This window comes from Capricornis sumatraensis, chromosome 1 (genome assembly GCF_032405125.1).
Source record: "Capricornis sumatraensis isolate serow.1 chromosome 1, serow.2, whole genome shotgun sequence".
In the NCBI taxonomy this organism is placed as follows: Eukaryota; Metazoa; Chordata; class Mammalia; order Artiodactyla; family Bovidae; genus Capricornis; species Capricornis sumatraensis.
The window spans coordinates 82,015,433-82,027,021 of record NC_091069.1 but is presented as its reverse complement, the minus strand read 5'-3'; the positions used below and the strand labels follow the sequence as shown (position 1 = coordinate 82,027,021).

At 46.5% G+C, this 11,589-nt stretch overlaps 1 pseudogene; it reads left to right on the top strand.

Moving 5' to 3' along the window:
- The first annotated feature begins 494 nt into the window (after positions 1 to 494).
- On the top strand, positions 495 to 578 carry LOC138093187 (U4 spliceosomal RNA; annotated as a pseudogene).
- Positions 579 to 11,589: the final 11,011 nt, after the last annotated feature.

Here is an 11,589-nt window from a genome sequence, read left to right as displayed (position 1 = left end):
GTGCAGACTCTGGACTAATTTTTCCAACCTTGGAGTCACTCCTACGAGGATGCTGAGCCGTGCCAGGCAAGCTCAGGTGTGGTTCTTGCAGGTGACATTTGAGGGCCTGGCCCCTTTGAGATAAGAGGAGATACCAGCAGAGTCCAAGCACTGGGGGACGCTGTGCTGTCCATCCCCAGTGGGACCCTAGACAGCAGGCTGCTGGGGGAGATCCCCCAGCCTCAGGCTGAGTCTCAAGGAAGAGGGGGCAGGGTCTGGAACAGTAGACCAAACCGCTGCGAATTTGGGAATGGCTGCTGATGCCATGGGGGAGGGGGATGCATAAGAAATTCTGGAAGTTGGGTGCTGTCCAGGCAGCCAGCCTGCCTCTGACACACCCAGCTCTCATTTGGATTTCGGCAAAGGAGAGTGGAGAGCAAGAGGAAGGCACCCAGGAGCCTGCGAGTTGTGCCTAAGCCTTTGGATCCCACATCTGAGGAATACGACTTACTATCAGCTTTGAGCAGTGGTAGCACCGTCGTCTCTGAGGTTTAACCAAGGCACGATTGTTACTGATTGAAAACATGAGACCAAACTCCAGCCCCCTCCTCCCCACAGTGGCAGGCTGAGGCTCCACATCCATTTCCTGCCTTGGTCAGAACTGGCTGCAGAACGGGACGTGCCTGCTGATGGTGGCTCCAGCCAGGAGAGGCTGAGGAGGATAAAGACAGAGACGAATGGGGATCCCAAGGGGAATGAAGCATGGACCTAAAGAACTGATGCCCCTCCCGTCCCATCCGAGTCCTCCTGGAACCCCAGGCACATGCCAAGAGATAATGCAGGAAGTCTCTGATGTAAGCCCCCCTCGTGGTCGCAATGCCATAGTGCCGTGATGCTGTGGGGACGGCCAGCTCCCCAGCCATCTTCCCCCCAGGAGGATAGGCTGTCCTTCCATAGCCACTTTCACCAGTCCTGTAGATGGTCAGCTCCACAGCTCAGAGAAAATCCAAGATACACAAGTTATTAGAGAGATCATAGCAAAATGTCAGGGTTAACCAAAGCCCTCATGCTTTACAGTCAGGGTTCAGAGAAGTTAAGCAATCACACAGGGCTAGATCCAGTCTGCAAGTTTGACCTCTGAGTCCTCACCGAGTTCTCCTTCTCTGACACCAGAATCTCCCAGAAGTTCTCTGCAAGAGATCAAGAAATCAGCAGCTCTGATCAAAGTACTAAAAAACTCAGCTTCCAGATTATGATAGGTGAGCTAGTCAGCGTGGGCGTTTGCAAAGAAACATAGCACCTCGCCGTCTCACTTAGCATGGTCCGGAGGGCCCTGCCTCATGCGCAGCCATCCACACACTGTCTCCCTCTTGATCCCCTCCACTGGAAAATGAAGCCACATCCCTACCTCAGAGGGTTGCCACCAGATTGCCATCATAAGACACACATGTACTAATGTCTCACCAATCCTGAAGTCAGCTTGCAATCAAGAACACAGAAGTAGAATAGGCCCCCAATAGCCAGTGCAGAACCAAAGTCCAGGTGCCAAAGGTCATGTCCTGTGCTCACTCAAAGTCCCCTCAAACGCATTCAGATCCTTTTAACTCTTGCTTCACAAACAGTTCGAACAAGCTTACCTCTCAAGTTTTCTTTCGTTTCGGTTTGGCTTTTATTATCATTATTACATTTTTTGATCCATGGAATATTAGAAGGAACCAACAAATTAGAAGAAAGATTCTGGACTGCTAGGGATAGGTAGATTGAAAATCACCAAAGTGACTGCACTAACACAGAGAAGCAAAACACACGTGCTCCTGTAAGTCCATGTATCATCTTTGGTCATTTTCAACCTCAAGAATGAGACTCCCTCTGCATTAGTGCTTCCTCTTTCAGATGCACTTACACACAACAGACAGATGCTCCCAGCCTCTCCACTGCCTTAGCAGATAAGAATATGACTGTAAATTAACGTAAAGATTCTCCAGAGATGGTGCACAGAAACTGTGCGTGTAGGATGTGGGAGGAATGTCTAAAACACTTGAGAAAAAACCATTTCCAAGCTCCCATAAGCAGTTTGGAAGCTTCTATTTATCTACAAATAATCGACATGCTCCAGATAATCTTTCTTCCTTGTTTATTAAAGGAGGCCCTAAAAGCCCCCCTAGGCCTCTGTTGAATGATTGGATGAATGGATGGATGGGTGGTAAATAAATAAACCTGGGGACAGGGCTGGAGTTATGTGAAAATAACAAATCACTTTTCTTTCAATATAGCCCAGTGCAGACTTTCCCTGATTCACACATTTCTCCCAATGAATCTGCATCAGTGAGACCAGACTGATTTCATGTTTCTATGTTTTGGATCATTTTTACTGCTTATATTCTAGGATGGCATCCAACATTCAGATGAAAAGTCACGAATCCATCCATTCAGAAGTATCTAGGTATTGTAAGTATTCTAAGTATCTAGGTGACTAGCATCAGTAGATACAGGTGTTGTGTATCCACTCATTCAATAAATATTTATTACGTGTCTATGCCATGCCTGGCTTTCTGCTAGACCCTGAAAATCCCAAACTGAGTAAGACTGATTACTCAGTCACCTTCACAAAACCACATCAGCTTGAAGCAGGAAGAAGAAAGTAACCATGTACATGACCTGCTCCATGCCTAGCCCTGTTTTAGACATCTTCATATGGTACCACTTTATGTTTCATAACCACCCTCAAAATTAGGTATAACTCTTCAACAGATGGAGAAACTGCAACTCAGAGAGGTCAGGTAACTCGTTTAAGCCACACAGCCAGCAAGAGTCAGATTGAGAACTATAGCCCATTGCTCTGCACAGCCCAACGTAAGGGCCTGTAATGGGAGGCAGAGAGCAGACTGGACTGACTCTGCCACCCGCTGCGGCATCTCCTTCAGGGACATGACCAAGTCTTCTGAGCCTCGGTTTCTTCATCTATCTAATGGGACCACAATGCCTCCCTCAGAGGTCAGCTGTCGGAATATAAGGAAATAGTAGAGGTGGAGTACCCTGGCTTTGGACCTCACATCCATTGGGTAAATGAATGTTTATTACGTGGGGGGGGTATGGTCTTCAAACCCTCTTACCTCCCACTCCAAGACACCCTCTCTGCCAGTGACCATTGACAGTAAGCATCCCCAAACACTTCCAGAACTGGGCAGCTAATGATTACCTGACTAGGGTTGGAAGGCCACGCTCACCTGCGTCCCCATGAGCTCAGACCACACCAAGATCTGGAGAAGACACAGGCCTCCCCAGGTGACAATTTAGCTATGGAGACAGGGTCTGTCCACAGGAAGTGTCGGAGAACTCCTAAGGTGCATCATTTTTGAAGAACGGGATTGGGAGGCTTGGAGGCTCTCTCTTCCTTCCTCAGCCTCAACTCCCTCCACCCCAAGAAGGAGCTGAGCTGACCCTCAGGCCATCCTTCCTAGACAGAGGTGGCCTGGATCCTAAAACTCACCGAACTGATTCTGGTTTTTCCATCTCCCTCTCTCTCCTGCTCAGTCACATTCTACACATCATCCTGTGTGACTCCTAAGCCAGCCAGATATCTCCTGGCCTTACGAGAGACTAGTCACAGAAAGACAATGGGAGGGAGGCCCCATCACCCCAAACATCATCCTCTGGACTTAGCCTTATTGGAATATACAGTGGAAGGACCTGGAATGCAAGAAAATAATAATAACAAAGTCTCTAGATTTCTTCGTATCACAGAACATTGAAGGGAATGCTGCTGCTGCTGCTGCTAAGTCACTTCAGTCGTGTCCGACTCTGGGCGACCCCATAGACGGCAGCCCACCAGGCTCCCCTGTCCCTGGGATTCTCCAGGCAATAACACTGAAGTGGCTTGCCATTCCCTTCTCCACTGAAGGGAATGAGAGCCTTAGAAATCACCTGATCCAACTGCCCTGATTTTACTGATGCAGAATCTGGGCCCAGACAGAGTTAAGGGGCTCAGCGAAGAGCACCCAACTCTCCTTGACCACCAGCATCTTGGCACCTCTTTTGCATGTACTGTTCTCAGCTGTCCTTTCTGATGTAAATGCTTCCTTTCTCTTTTTCTTTATTTTCCCTTTCCCTTAAAAGAAAAAAAACTTTTCATTTTGTATTGAAGTACAGTCAGTTAACAAACAATGTTGCAATAGTTTCAGGTGAACAGCAAAGGGACACAGCCACAAGTATACATACATCCATTCTCCCCTAAACTCCCCTCACATCCAGGCTGCCACATAGCATTGAACAGAGTTCCTTGTGCTATACAGTAGGTCCTTGTTGATCATCCCTTTTAAATATACCTGTGTGTACATGTCCATCCCAAACTCCCTAATCCCTTCCCCCCAACCTTCCCCATAGCAACCACAAGTTTGCTCTCTAAGTCTGTGAGTCTCTTTCTGTTTGGTAAGTAAGTTCCTTTGTATCATTTCTTTTTAGATTCTACATGTAAAGGATGTCATACAATATTTCTCCTTCTCTGTCTGACGTTTCACTCAATGTGACAATCTCTAGGTCCCTTATGTGTGGAGTCCTTTAGATCGTATGACATCCCCTTCCCTTTGATTTTAAATCTTTCTTTCAAATGACATGTCCTGACTGTCATGTGAGATGATCTTGAAAAACAGTATATGTGGAGGCCCTAGTTTATTAGATGTTAATAATGTTGAAAGCTGGGAGAAGATATTTGCAAACAAAGCAACCAACAGGAGATTAATCTCCAAAATATACAAACAGTTCATGAAGCTTGATATCAATAAAACAGGGCTTCCCTGGTGACTCCATGGTCAAAGAATCCACTTGCCAATGCAGGAGACACAGGTTTGATCCCTGGTCCGGAGGATCCCACGTGCTGCAGAGCAACTAAGCCTGTGTGCCACAACTATTGAGCCTACGCTCTTAGAGCCCCGGAACTGCAGCTACTGAAGCCCAAGTGCCTGGAGCCTCTGCTCTGCAACAAGAGAAGCCTCCACAATGAGAAGCCCGAGCACCATAGCCAGACACTTACGCTGTAGCTAGAGAAAAGCCAGCACAGCAACAAAGACCCAGCACAGCCAAAATAAATGAATAAAGTTTAATATCAACAAACCCCATCAAAAACTGGGTGCAAGATCTAAACAGACATTTCTCCAAAGATGACATACAGATGGTTAAAAAGCACATGAAAAGATGTTCAACATCACTAATTATTAGAGAAATGCAAACCAAAACTACAATGAGGTATCACAAAAAATCTACAAACAACATATGCTGGAGAGGGTTTGGAGAAAAGGGAAACCTCCTGCATTGTTGGTGGGAGTGCAAACTGGTACAGCCACTATGGTGAACACTATGGAGGGTCCATAAAAAAACAGAAAATAGAGCTACCATATGATCCAGAAATCCCACTCCTGGGCATATATCTGGAGAAAAACATAATTTGAAATGATACATGCACCCAACTGTTCACTGCAGTACTATTTACAATAGCCAAGACATGGAAGCAACCTAAATGTCCATCAAGAGAGGAATAGGTAAAGAAGATGTGGGGTGTGTGTATACACACACACACACACACACACACACACACACACACAATGGAATATTACTCACACATAAAAAGAACAAAGTAATGCCATTTGCAGCAACATGGATGGACCCAGAGATTGTCATACTTAGTGAAATAAGTCAGAAAGATAAATATCACATGATATCACTTTTATGTGGAATCTTTTAAAAAAAAGCTATAAACAAACTTACTACAAAACAGAAATAGAGGTAAGCAGAGTTACAGATGTAAAAAATAAACTTATGATTACTGAGGAGGGGAGGGATAAACTGGAAGACTGGGATTGACACATATACACTATTTTATATAGAACACATAACTAATAAGGACCTACTGTATATAGTCCAGGGAACTCTACTCAGTGAAGCTAAAAAAGAGTGGGTATATGTATGTGTGTGTGTGTGTATCTGTGCACATATATGCATGTAAAACAGATTCATTTAATATATATATATAACAGATTCACCTTGCTATACACCTGAAACTAACACAGCATTGTAAATTATACCCCAATTTTAAAAAAAATCTAGAAAGCAAATCAAATCCATTTTAAAATTTATTTCATCTTCTTTCATTTTATTGAGGTATAATTGACATGGAACATTATATTAGTTTCAGTTGTATGACATAATGATTCGATATTTGTATATAGTGTGAAATGCTCATGACAATAAGTCTCTTAGTATTTGGCACCGTATAGTTATAAAATGTTTTCTTGTGATGAGAACTTTTATGATTTATTGTCTTAGGAAATTTCAGACATGCAGTATGTATTATTAACTAGAGTCACCATGCCATACATGACATCCCCCTGACTTATTTATTTTAAAACTTTTTATTTATTTTGTACCTTTGGACCTTCTTCATCCATTTCACCCACCCCCCTCCTGCCTCAAATCCATTTTTGAAACAAAGGAGCTTCTACTCTGCCCCAGCCTTGACATACTTTGCCAAACAAATGCAGGCTCTTTAATGTCTCTGATCAGTATCTGCTCACATTTAGACAGCCTCCTCACAGGATCCTTGCACTGGTCTTGCACAAATACTTGAGAACAGGTGGGAAAAACAAGAAGGTGCTGCCCAGAGTAGTGGGACTCTACCCTCACAGCTTGCCTTCATACAGCAGGACAGAAAAGGCATTCACTTCCCTCCTCCATGTCATGATACCAACCGAAATTACCTTTAAATGAGGAAGAAAGTCATTATTTAATCAATAGGATTGCGTCAATTGAGGGAAATTTGTCTCCAGTGTAAACAAGCGGAACGTCTTTGCGCTCTGTGAAAACAAGGTTAAATTACTTGCAGATCCTGCGATGGAGAGAGATGTAGAAAGTGAACCTGAAGCCTGACACATTCAAGGTCTGGGAACCGAAAATAATAGGGATTGTTCCGATTTTTCCAGCAGAGTCGAGCACAGAGATTGGCACACCTTTTTGTGGAATCAAGGATGCCTGTGCCCTGCAAAAGGCGGGCAGCTGATCCCTGTGGAGCTGGCCACTATCATGGACCTGCAGGGGGCTAGTTTGGGCAGAGGGTGGCCTTTAAAGGAGGAGTAATCAAGTTTCAGAAGTCCAGTGCTTCCTGTTCACAGCCCTTCATCTGCTCCATCAATTCTACCCAGCAGATCACAATGACAGTAAATTATCACAACTGTAGCTGATGTGGGCTGAGTGTCCACTCCATGTCAAGCATGCTGAGTACTGTTCAACATTCACAGTAGCCTTAGAAGGTAGCCACTGTGGTCATGCCCGTTTCACAGATGAGGACGTGGGCAGCGACAGCTGGAGAATGGTGGGGCAGTTCTGCCTGGTTCTAAAGCCTATCAACTTAATTGCCCAGTCTCAGGACCCCAGGTGCTCATCCTGGTCCCCGCCCAGGGGTCAATACCAGCCAGACCTGCCCTTTGGACATCCCCACAGCCACAAGCGGAAAAGGACAGAGTATCTTCTCTTGTTTAGGGAAGGGCTTGGCTGGTCCCAGGAATCCTAGGCAGGGCAACCTTCGTGCCTGCTTCTCTCCATCCCGTCTCCATCCAGGTTGATTCCTTCAGCCGCCTGAGGAGCTTCTCAGTTCTGAATGCGATTTCTGTCGAGGCTAAAGGCAGTTGGTGGGGCCTAAGTCCTGACAGAACCCCTTGGTGGGAGTGTGGCCTCCTTTCCCTTCTCACCTGCTCTGGGGTCTGCGCTAGCAGGCAGGTGAGCCACTGATCCTCTCCCTTTAGGACACAGGGGACCAAAACCAGAGACATTTTAGTTCCGGACTTCTTGAAAGTCAGATTCCATCAGTTTTATCTGGTCCATCAGTACATTCTGGCTAATACGCATTTCCCGCTCCCATCCCCCACCCAGCCCTCAGCTCCAATTCTGAAGTGTCTAAATGTGTCATTCATAATGGACCTTCCTTCCATGACTCTCTCTCTTCCATATTCACCGGGAAAATACAATCTCCACCCTGAGTCCCTGGGTCACCCTAGCAGGGACCTGACATGGCCGAGACCCAGGGGCCTTTGGCCTCATCGGGGAGAGGCTGTGACGATCTGGCCGGGTTGCCTGATGCCACAGCCTGGCCCACAAAGCAACAGGCTGACCTGCTGAGAAGTTTCACGTTTAAAGAAAGAAAAGTGAACCGATTTGACCTGGGAAGAAACAGAAGACTTCTCAAGTTGCCAAAGTGACAAATGAGACAGCGAGGCAGGGCAAATGTGAACTCTGGGGGGCGGGGGTGGGGGGCAGTCCGGCAGAAGGGGCCCGGATGGACTAGAACAGGCTGGGGGGTGATGGGAGGACCGGAGACAGGACGATTTATCCCGGCTGGGTGGGGAGAGCAGGCAGGATGCTCCACGGAGCTAGACACAGTCCACCCTTTGTGCCCATATTTATCTAACTCGTCAATTTTATAGCCACATTACCTTCCGAGTGGGCAGGAAAGCAGATATTGGGGCCGTCAGGGGGCCCGGCTGTGGTTTGCACGGCGTAATGACAGATGCCAAAAACAAAGAGGAGGGGAGAGGGCACTTCAGAGACCACAAAAGAGCCTTTATAATTACGGGGCGGCCTCCCTCGGGAGCCCGCCCGCCTCCCCCTCCTGCGGAGGTGCCCGCTGGCTTCAGGGGTGCTGCCTGCCCGCCTGCGCCGGGCAGCTGCCTAGCACGCGTCTATTAATAACCGTGCATAGACTTGGGACCTCTTACGTCGCCGCCTTGCTTCTCCAGGCTAAATAGCGGCAGTCCCTTTAACCTTTCTTCATGGACCTGATTTTCCATCCCTTTAATCATCCCTGTCACTTTCTGCTGGATGGGCCCCACTCTCACCACATCCCTCCCCCAGGGTGGAGACTCCGAGCCAACTGGAAGAATGGGCCCCACGACCTAAAGAGCAGCTCCTTTCCACGGCCCTCCCTCCTCACAAGCTTGCCCTGCAGCCCCTGGTCCTGGGACGCCCGCAGTCAGGGCAGCTCCCAGGCGCAGTTACTGTCATTCATGACCCAGTTGGAGCTCTTCCCTTCTCTCACTTGGATGATCCCCATGATCAAAAAGTCACTAAAATCCAGGCATCTCCCCTGAGCTGGTTCTCATCGTTTTCTCTTCCCATGCCCTTCTATTTCACTGCCCCACCCCCATCTGAGCCTGAGATCCCCAGTCTATGGGACCATGAGAACAGGCCTCCAGCCAGCTTTCCTGCTGGCCGTCTTATCCAGGCAAAACCCTTAAAAGCCAGCTTTGGAAATAATTTTTTAAATCAAATGTCATTTTTATCACATCCTTCCCTTTCTTAAGAGCCCTGAGTAGCTCCCTGTTGCTATACAGTACAGCAAATGTAAACACTCGCCAGATTCTGGGTCCAGAGTGCACTTTGCCTGCCTCCTCCACTCTGCCTTTGTCCAGATCCTCCGTCAGAAAGCTGTCCCTAGTTAATCTCTTCATCAGCCCTCAACTTCACCAGCCACCCATCCTCACAGCAGTTTTGTTGGAAACTGTCTGGAGTGTGTATATATATGTGTATAGGTTAGGGCTCTTTGACTGCAGACAACAGAAACCAACTCTCGTTTAAGAAACAGAAAGGGATAGATTAAAAGAAGGGCTAAACCTCCCATATGAAACAAAGCAACTCTGAAGGTCTTTCTAGAATATTGCCATCAGAGGATCAGCTCTATCTTCTATCCTTACTCATCTCTGCTAAAGATTCAGTTTCCTAGAATCTGCACAATCTTTGTGGCCAGGGAGCAGAGTGCTACGATCAGCTGCCCCACCAGAACTACCCTGGGTGGGGGACTGGTTGCCAGGTAGAGAAAGTAAAAACACAGGATGTCCCGCTAGATTTGAATTTCAGATAAACAACGCATAATTGTTAGTATACAGCTACTCCATGCACTGTTACCTGGATTTTTGCTCTTATTCTTCCTTCCCAAAGTCCCACTCTGCCGTCCCATCTGGTGGCCATAACACGCTGTTGTACTTCACACCGAAAAGATTTCTTCAATTTATCATCAAGGCTGTGATTTTTGCTTCTTTCTCCATAACTTTAATAATCTAGTTTAGATTGTTTCAGAACTACACAGTAACTGACACAAACAAAAAGGCTCATGTGTGCTTTGCAATCACTTTTTATTTGTTCTTCACCTCTGTTCAGGAAAAAACAACTGTCTTTGACTCCTCTCTTTTGCCAGATACTCCTAAAACAACCCTAATAATATTTAGTATGTGTATAATTCTTTACAACTTAGCATGCGTTTTCACATTCACTATTTTATTTAGCATCACAAATGATCATAATTACTGAGTTAAGTGGTTAGTTGGCACTATATCATATAGTACCCCCATTTCACAGATGAGAAATTAAACTCTGAAAATTAGATTATAAAACCTAGTGTGGATTCAAAGTGGTGGACCCAGGACTTAGAACAATGTGTTCTTTCTGCTACATCATGAGTCAACAAACATTTTCTGTGAAAGACTAGAGAGTAAATATGTCAGGCTTTGTATACCATACAATCCCTGTTGAAAATGCTCAGCTCTGCCACTGTAAAACAAAAGCCACCCTAGTCAATAGCCAATAAACGGGATTTGCAGAAAAGGTCAAGAGGCCATATTTGGCCCACAGGCTGTAGTTGATGCCCCTCCTCTGTACCACACAATAAACTCTTTTCAGTCTTTATCAAAGTTTGCCTCTGATGGCAATGCCATGGTTTGACTTATATCAATATTAGATCTTTCCACTACTCTTTCCTTTCCTTCTTACCTCTTCTATGTCAGTATTGTTTGGACAATAACTGACGTGCCTTCCCACTCCCCGCCTTGGTCACTCCTTGTTTAGCTGCTAAACACGTCCAACTCTTCTGTGAACCCAAGGACTGTAGCCCACCAGGCTCCTCTGTCCATGGGATTTCCCAGGCAAGAACACTGGGGCGGGTAGTCCTTTCCTCCTCTAGAGTATCTTCCCAACCCAGGGGTCAAACCCCATCTCCTGTACTGGCAGGCCGATTCTTTAGCCCTGAGCCGCCTGGGAAGCCCTTGGTCGCTCCTACATTGTGGCAGAGTCTCTCTCATACTGTGAACATGCCCAGACAAGCTGATGCTTCCTCCTCGGGATCCTTCTTTACTACAAGTGAGATCACTACTGCTGAGCTTTGTGAGGTGCCTACCTTTCTGGGACAGGGCATTCTCAGGATTAACCAGGTTAAATCATCCTTCCAGCTTCCCCTCAGTCTGGGTTTCATGTGCCTCCTCCCTCGAACCTTCCTCACGGCAACCTGGCCCCGGGGAAATTCACAGAATGGTAACTCCCATAGCAGACCTTCCAGTGCACCTTTCAGCTCTGGTTCATGGAAGATGGTTTAATTCCATCTTCTGCCTGCAGAGAAGAAGACCAATTCAAATACTTCTCCTAGGGAGGCGAGCACTCCCTCAAGCAAACCAGCTGGTTTTCTTTATATCCTTCACTGTTTTTAGATCCTGAGACAGTGAGAGTTGGGGACTGTGTATAAACAACAACCTCCTGGGCCAAGAGGCCAGTCGCTTAGATGACTGCAGTTTGCAAATCCTC